Consider the following 9998-nt stretch of genomic DNA (forward strand, 5'->3'; position numbering starts at 1 on the left):
ACTCATATCAGAGCGGGGAAACCAGAAGTGGGATTCACACGATGGGGATTCGAACCGGTCCAGCGAACGCTTTAACCACAAGGATACCAGACCACTCTTGAGAAGTACTATAAGAAAAAGGGAAAAAGTTAGCACCCCTTATACACTCAAATTAATTTGGCAGAAAGTTGTACAACACCCATAGGGTTGTAAAACCTTGAAACAACTTCGAAATGTGGCGTCTTGGATGACTTCCATGTTGACGTATGGGGTAGGTAGAGTGGGGGTTCGTAAGCATATCTTTACAATGCAGTACAATAAACCCGACTTGAAGGGAAAGAAGTGTCTCATGAATATGTTCAACTCTATGTAAGTGTATGTTTGCCTTATCCCAGGTTTCGGTCAGTTTACGGCATGTCAGAACAATGGGGGAAAGACCTAGGTTACTCAGTTTCATATATACAACTTCGGGTTTACCCACGATCACAACATTTGAAACTTAATCCGGGCGAATTTGGGATTCGAACCCATGACAATAGCACTGGACGCGACTGGACACTGGCTGTTAAAAGTACTCACAATTGCCACAGATGTGAACTAACAGGCAGCATTACTCTGCCATTGCTTCTCTTCCTCTTCTCCTCCTCTTCTCCTCCTATATATCTGCTTCCCCCAATACCTCCTCGTATTCGTCATCGTATTAGCGGAATATACTGGTCGTGGATACGAATACCAGACTTGTTACTCATATTAGTTCTAGTGGTTACCATTTGCACAATACCGTCCATTTTAAGCAGGGATGTAACGTCTAGCTGGGTCGCCCATGTTTCCGAAGTAGTGGAATCTTTTAGTAAGGGCATTACAAAAGACACTCACTGAGATAAGTGATTTGGGTTTTACGCCGCTTTTAGCAATATTCTCATAAACTCACCAGAAATAAGCTTCACACGTACCCATGTAGGGAATCAAACCCTGGTCTGCGACGTGAAGAACAAACGCTTTTGAAAGGTGTATTATTACTTCAAATTTTAGTCTTAGAAGACAAACTTTAAATTGAAAATAGCTCTTTTTTAATTCATAAAAGACGTTATTTCATTTGATTACGAGTGAAATGATGCTTAATGATGTGCAATGTTTGGGTTTAGCAGCCAATGTTGTCCTTTAAAAAGTTACGTGAATGAATCATCGAGAAAGTGGAAATGACAAGCATTAGGATGATGCTTGATTATATGCCGAGTTTAAGAGTGAAATAAATCCCCGAGGGACCACACAGAACACATAAAAAGGCGTTTTGCATGTGGGAAAGTTACCAGTAGTAATTTGATTTAAAGAAGAACTATATTCCGTAATTGCAAATGTAATCGCATCAAATTATTTATAATATCAAAGTTTACAAACGAGGCAACCATCGTGAAATTATTAGGGTTTGTGATCAATTTATGCGACAAACTTTATGTTGTAAAGTGGTGTGAGATAATGAGGCTCAGCCATGTACAACAAACTCCTGAAAAATCCATTATCATGGAACAAACGGTTTCGCCCCCTTCCAATCTGTGCGAGCTCTACCATCCTGGCTGGCCTGACTCTCAAGCTCTGGCGACCGATGCAAAAATCGAATCTTTTTGTTCTGTTTTGTTTCTCTAGCGAATCTCAAATTCCTGTTAAATTTCTCCCAGGCTTTTGTTTGGTAATGGCTTGATTAAGGTGTCGATAAAACTCGACTTTCTTCACAGATACGCACCACAGCTTTAATGAAGGAAAAATGGACCTGCCAGTTTTAATTCCGCATTTTCATGTCCTATTACCATGCTCCAACTTTGAAGTCGTGGCTGATAATTATTCAAACCACTACGGGATTGTCGCACAGAAAATTCGGTTTCATTTGTAGAATCCTTTTTTTCTTTAAAGTCAACAGAATCTTCTCAACGAACTGGTCCAACGATTCTAAGGCAACCGTCGACATATAGGGCCTTTTCTGGTAAAAATAATTCCAATCAGTCAGTGAGTAAATAGGTGAGTGATTTAAAGAAATTCTTGTCAATCTTCCTACAATCATCTCAATGAGATTCTCTGCAATCTGAATGACATTTCAATCATTGGGTAGTCGATACAACGTTCGGCTCGTGTCCGGGGCTGCTGGATACAATTAAATTGCTTCGACAGACGCTAGATAATTATTGCCATAGATAGTAGACGTGTTCCATTTGTTAATAAATGATTAATCAACCTATTCGTATCTGTCACTCCCCAGTCTGTCGAGATAGAAGATTCGCGAAGTTCTGTTGTATATTTCTAACATTACACAATGTGTACATCAATTTATCTAATCGAATACTCATCATAAGGGTCACGTCGCGTTTCTGACGCTAAAGGCAGGCACGGAAATCAAAAGAATGCCACTTTGATAATGAATCATTGGCTGTGTCATAGGGGTCTAGGGGCTAGATGAAGTCTGTCCAACATTCTGACGGCTTGTTTCAAGAATAGAGAGATACGTGCCACATGCCATGATAAAATTGATCACACTGAAAGTAGGAATTCCTTGAATGGCGACTTTTTACTCTGACTACTGCTGCTTCTACTGCTACTGTTACTACTACTGCTACTACTACTACGACGACAACCACGACAACCACCACTACTACTACTACTACTACCACTACTACTACCGCAGCGTCCACCACCACCACCACCACCACCACCACCACCACCACCACCGCTGCTGCTGCTGCTGCTACTACTACTACTACTACTACAACTACCACCACCACCGCCGCCGCGCACACCACTGCTGCTGCTGCTGCTGCTACTACTACTACTACTACTACTACTACTACTACTACCACTACTACCAAATGCTAATATACCCAAAACAATGAAGCTACTCTTTCATATCATTTTTGCTATTCCACATAATTCGCGAATAGCACAATTAGAAGCATATTTCAATCACCAAAGGATGTCCATCATTGTTTAAAGCGAAATCAGAGTAATTTCATGCCTTTGATGTTTTCTACTTTTAAAATGCTATGCATCTTTAATTGGAACTGAAGAAAGGCATTTGTGTTGTGTAGAGAGCAGATAAATTTGCTATGCGACACACATCAATGCTCTTTCAATTTCTCCAACAAAAGAGGAGCTTTCTTAGTAATTAGCACTTCAGCTGAAGATTCTACTACTACAACTACTACAGTCACAACAACAACAACTACTACTACTACTACTACTCCACCTCCGACTACTTCTACAATTAGTAGTGGCACTACTACTACTACTACTACCACTACTAGAATTGCTTTAACATACACTGTGCAGTGTTATGGATGCGACAAGATAGAACTGCAGTTAAACATAAATCAAAACAATTTTTTGATGTTCCAAAAGAAATGAAAAACCGTGTACAGTGTACTCCCTCTAAATCAACATCGCTAGGAACCGGATAAAAATATCCGTTTAGAGGCATGCCGGTTTAGAGGGAGTTTGTAGAAACTCATAACAAGCACTATGAATCCATTGAACACGTAATGGGTCGCTGAAAACCGGTGATGACACCAGGTGTTCGATCAAATTGTAAGAGTCCTCTGCACTTCTTAGGAAACACGTTATAAAGTATAGGGATTATCAGCCGAGCGTCGGTATTCTGATAATGTAGGAATTAGTTTCCAGGAATGAAAACATGTATTAGAGTCAACAAATGCTCCAAATACATTTTGAAATATATACCTCGGCACAATCGGCGAATAGTATTGACTTTTTTGTCTCAAAAACACTTCCTCAGGATATGACACTGTTGGTCCCTTAAGACGGAGACATATTCAGCACCAGGTGATTCACATCTGAGACTTGTTGATTCATACTGAATTCCTCTAATAACGACGTTTTGATGCCATTGAGCTTTAATACTACCGGGAATATTCATTTAGGTATATTTCGATGCATTTGTGGTTTTGTGATGAATCCTGGATACGACAAACAAGGAATGTTTAATACTACTGACATTTATACTCACGAGAGAATATATCTACGATGTATCTATGCTTACAAGACTGCTGTGATTCTACTGGTATTTACAGTACACTCATTGAGGTATATTTCAGATACGATGATAGATCAGGATCCTAAATATGTTTACAATAATTTTCCTGTTGTAATGCAAGTCATACAACAGTTTAGGCCATACAACGTGATGAATGAGCGTCATCCTGGCTTGTAGTACTACATAGGCTCGGGTATGAATCATCCTGACATGACATCGTTTCTCATGACGCTGGGCTACTGTGGGACTACATTGCTTGTTATTGGGGAATTAATTGAATAAAGTCTTCATTGCATGGCTGATTGATTTATTGTGCTCAAAAGTCACTTCCTAGTTCTTAACGACTTTATTTTGGAGGATTCGTAAAGCTGCCTAGATCTAACTTTAAGATGGGAGAATCTTTTCTTTCGTGACCGTGCAATGATGTGAAATGGTATTTCTTGTCAACATTACCTTAAGATTACCGTTGTGTAAATGAGATGTTGCGAATTGACGTAGAAAATCTGAATGTTAATTTGATGCGGGTATAATAGCTTTGGGGGTAATTTTGGTATTTTAGTTCCACTACCTTTCTGGTTTATGACAACAATGCCATCCATAAACAACTTGTATGCATGACAGTGTCCATTCGCATGGTGACAATCACGGGACTGTCTGGTCCACACTCTTCTAGACTCAAATTGTTTACAAACAAGACCGTACAACTGGAATACTGCTGAAACATACCTTTACTCATGATATTGTCACAACTGTAAAATCGTTTGTAATTTTAGCAGAGAAAGTTTCTGGGCGTGGAGGGGCTTTTGTTTTTCAGCAACCCATGTTTACCAGAAAAGGTGAATCTGCTTGTCGTGAGAGGCGACTAACGGGATAGGGTGGTCAGGCACGCTAACTTGGTTGACACGTGTTATCGGTTCCCAGTTGCACAGATCGATGCTCATGCTGTTGATCATTGGATTGCCTGGTCCATACTCGATTATTTACAGGCCGTCGCCATAGCTGGAACATTGCTGAGTGCGACGTAAAACTAAACTCACTCACTCACACACTCACTCACCGTAACCACGGGATTTATCAGTGAGGTTATAAGAACACGTTACATTTAGAGTATTACTGTTTCTGCTAATGATAGTCATATCTGTACCTGGTTTTGCCTAAAACTATTGCAGGTATATCTGGTGTCCTAGTCATTACTAACATGCCTACTGTCCATCATTTTAACTGTTTCCCGGAGCCATGTGTCTAATACTGTTGCTGCTTCCTCTCCTCCTCCTCCTCCTTTCCTCCCTTCTCCTCCTCCTCCTACTACTACTTCTCCTCCTCCTCCTCCTACTATTGTTGCTGCTGCTGTTACTACTACTACTGCTACTAGTACTACTGTTGCTGCTGCTGTTACTACTACTACTACCACTACTACAACTGCTGGTGCTGCTGTTACTACTACTACTACCACTACTACTACTACCACTACTACTACTACCACCACCACCACCACCACCACTACTACTACTACTACTACTACTACTACTACCACCACCACCACCACCACTACTGCTGCTGCTGCTGCTGTTACCACTACTACTAGTACTACTGTTGTTGCTGCTGTTACTACTACTACTACCACTACTACAACTGCTGCAGCTGTTACTACTACTACTACTACTACTACTACTACTACTACTACTACTACCGCTACTACTACTACTACCACCACCACCACCACTACTACTACTACTACTACTACTACTACTACTACTACTACTACTACTACTACTACTACTACCACTCACACTGAAAGTAGGGATTCCTTGAATGGCGACTTTTTACTCTGACTACTGCTGCTTCTACTGCTACTGTTACTACTACTGCTACTACTACTACGACGACAACAACTACTACTACTACCACTACTACTACTGCTGCTGCTTCTGTTACTACTACTACTACTACTACTACTACCACTACCACTACTACTACTGCTGCTGCTGCTGCTCCTGCTGCTGCTACTACTACTACTACTACTACTACCACTACCACTACTACTACTACTGCTGCTGCTGTTACTACTACTACTACTACTACTTCTACTGCTACCACTACTACTACTGCTACTACTACTACCACTACTACTACTGCTGCTACTACTACTTCTTCCACTACTACTACTACTACTGCTTCTGTTACTACTACTACTAGTACTACTACCACTACCACTACTACTACTGCTGCTTCTTCTGTTACTACTACTACTACTACTACTACTACTACTACCACCACTACCACTACTACTACTGCTGCTGTTGTTACTACTACTACTACTACTGCTGCTACTACTACCCTGCTACTACTGCTGCTGCTGCTGTTACTACTACTACTACTACTGCTACTACTACTAGTACTTCTTCCACTACTACTACTACTACTGCTGCTGCTGCTGCTACTACTATTACTACTACTACTACTACTTCTACTACACTCGCTACCCGTGAAGATCCGGCTCAGAATTGTCGTAAGATTTGACTAACTGGTAGTCACGCTCACTGACTTGGTGCCGTGCCCTGTTAAACAGCAACAACAACTGAAAAGCCTAAAGAAACAAACTACTCTAGCCCCAAGAGTCGTATTTGCTCCCTCTGCAGAGGTGATATGTCTATGCAAGTGTTTACATTGGAATTCGGTGTTTGTATCGTGCTCTAAAGCTACGAGCTGCATGTTTTCTACCGCACCCATCCGATCTCACCGCATCCCACCGCACTCAGATCCACCACGCCCGTCTTCATTACATGCCACCACCACAGCCCTGCATCCTCTTACTACCATATTGTCACAATCAATGTACAGGACAGTATGTTTATTAATCAGTCGAAGGTCTCCCTGGTTCTAGTGACACATTTACTTTCTTATGGGAACACGTCCATTAAAATAAAACTAAAATGTCTAGGGTAGAATATGCTATACTGCTGCTTGTGCAAGCATGCGAAATACCTGCTAATTAAGAACTCTCCGATATTCCTTATTAGATACTGAGGCTGTTAATAATAGCTCATAAAGAAACACAAATCTCTCTCAACATATCTTATATGTAGTCATATGTGGATGTTGACAAATTATATGAGAACTAACTTAAAGTTTTATGACGAACAAAATTGTGACGGTTTGCTTTTATGCTAGTAGAAAACATAAACTTTAAGTTCATTCCAAGTGACACTGAATATTAATCGAGAGATTTACCCTTTCAGGGACGATGACTCGATGAGACCTCCACCACATCTCGTATTACGGCGGATCATGATCGTTTGACACAGGTAATACGAGACATGCTCTGGGCCTCAGCCAAAGAAACCCAAACTGCATCCATGGCAGGACTTTCTGATCATTTGGCGGATACTCTCATAACGAGCGTTTCAATTCATTATTCTTCACTTTCACCGGATCTAGCGAATCTGGCCCGTGGCGATGCCTACGGCATTTATAATAAAACTGAAGAATATTAGCTGAAGGGAATCTACCAGCGCCTAACCGATTTAATTAACCGATGGCCTATTTTCTGATATAAAGTCCCTTTTAGGTAAAATCAATCACAAATAGAGACCCCCGCAGCCACCGCCAAGGCATTATAGTACAGAAGGATACTGTCGGTTCTCTCATCTTCGCATCAAGCTTATGGGTCAGAGTTTGAAGAAATTGTATTATGGATAATCCTCTGGAAAAAACAAAGCGATAGAATGCCTATAATATTAAATGCAAAAAACATTAATCGATTTTTTGAATAGAAACGCCATGGGGTTCACGTGTCAGCGTAGCAAGCAATGCTAAGAAATGTCCTTTTAAGAGACATCTAGCTCGTATTTTTACCATTGCGTGAATTATGTTATTTAATTTAAGGAAATGATTTCCAGAAGAAATAGAATGCACATGTAAAATGCGCCCTGCATGCTTAACTTTTATGTACTTAACGATGATATTGAGACTGTGTATTTGTTAATAATGTTCAATTTTAATAATCTTTTTTCTAATTTCGTGATCTTTTCTCACTTAAGTAAAGCGATTGAGGTATTCATGGTGGTAACCTGTGTATAAAATTGTCCGTTTATTGAATTACACTTCCCGACACGATACTATCCGTATTTCTATAATCTTTCGCGTAACTATATATACCCGAGGGAAACGTTTACTGAAAAGCGGTTATGGATCACCATGCATGTTGCTTTACATTATAAACAAGGAAGAATGTATGTCACAGATATAACCCTAATGCATAACCCTAACGTATAACCCTAACGTGTAACCCTACTGCATAACCCTAACGCATAACCCTAACCTATGAACCTGATCCAAAAGCCTGATGTATAACCCTAACGTGTAACCCTAACGTATAGCCCTAACCTATAACCCTAACGTGTAACCCTAACGTATAGCCCTAACCTATAACCCTAACGTGTAACCCTAACGTGTAACCCTAACGTATAGCCCTAACGTGTAACCCTAACGTATAGCCCTAACCTATAACCCTGACCTATAACGCGAATGTATAACCCTGACGTATAACCTATCTGATCTACATGTACATGTGACAGACAAAATACAAACTTCACAACTCAAGGATGCCGATGAGGGTGTAAGTCTTAAACAGATTACGCACTGCTTTAAGACGACCTCTGATCACTCGGGAGACATTTATCCGTAAATTAGTTAATGGGTTGAAACTTTGCTGACCGCAGTCCCCTGCGCAAATAAGGCCAAATACTTGTAAACTGCTGGAAAGCGATCAGGTAGGCCCAGAGCGTTACGCCAAGTGACGTGACTGTTAGCCATACTTGATCGTAATTTGGGGCGATTGCTGAAATTAGACCTAAAATATCAAAGTGGAAGTATGTGTGTTAGGAATAGCATCATCCAGTCTGGCAGACATCTTCCCTCTGTTGAAGCAGACGTCGAAACAAGCAGCCTGACTCTAATTGGCCAGGGAGTAGCTCCATGGTTAGATAGCGAAATGGAAAGCGAAGGTCCTTTTGTTACATACTTAGAAGACAGCTGAGCGCCATGTATTCCATATTTTTGTAAGTCCTGAAAATCCATCTATGATTTTGCTGAGTTCCTTTGGGTAAATATGAAATTTATCTCCAGGAGAGTTGTTACAGACGGCGTAGCTGCATGCATTCACAAGTACTACGTTGCTAGCATGTGATGGACAAACATATGACCTGAAACAACAGGAAAGAAAAACAAAACAAAACAAAACAAACAAACAAATAACAACAATAACAACAACAAACCCCCCCAAAATAAAACAAAACAAAAATGAAAAAACAAAAGGAAAACAAAACAACCAGAATTCATAAGACAGGGTTTTGATCTGCCGATCAAGCAGTAATGGCACCACGTGATCCCATGAGGGCAAGCATATCCAACCACACAGATCAATACCTTTCCACGTGGTGCAGGAAATACAATGAGTGTACACTACATATTACAATGTAATAGGATAAATATACACCACAAACATACTCATGAATTCTAGATCATGGAAGATAAATTTTGAATGTAAGAAGATAATGGATATTAGAATTAACTGAGGTGTTTCAAATTTTAATGTGCACATATTTGGTAAAAGGTATCTTCTTATTTTGTTTTTTCATCGCAACAGGAAAGAGTAAAACTTGGACTTGGTAAGAAACGTGCCGACGAGAAATGAAATTCGGAATCTTGTCATTCAGGAAATCGCTTAGTAGCTGTAATGTATTGAGCAACAGAGTCAATAATTTAGAGTCTTGTTTAGATGCACCTCTCCTGTGTATGATATATAAAAATATATATATTTAGTTACTTATGTTATGAGTAAAGAGATATTTATCTCTGCGTATACGTTGATATATTGGACAGACGAATAGGTAGTGATAGACTTCGGTTAGATGGCCACATTAGCCTGAAGGGTTTTCGGCTTAGAATCTTCTGTGCATATCTGCCCTTAGGTTGCTACGTT

This window comes from Haliotis asinina, chromosome 14 (assembly GCF_037392515.1).
Source record: "Haliotis asinina isolate JCU_RB_2024 chromosome 14, JCU_Hal_asi_v2, whole genome shotgun sequence".
Lineage (NCBI taxonomy): Eukaryota > Metazoa > Mollusca > Gastropoda > Lepetellida > Haliotidae > Haliotis > Haliotis asinina.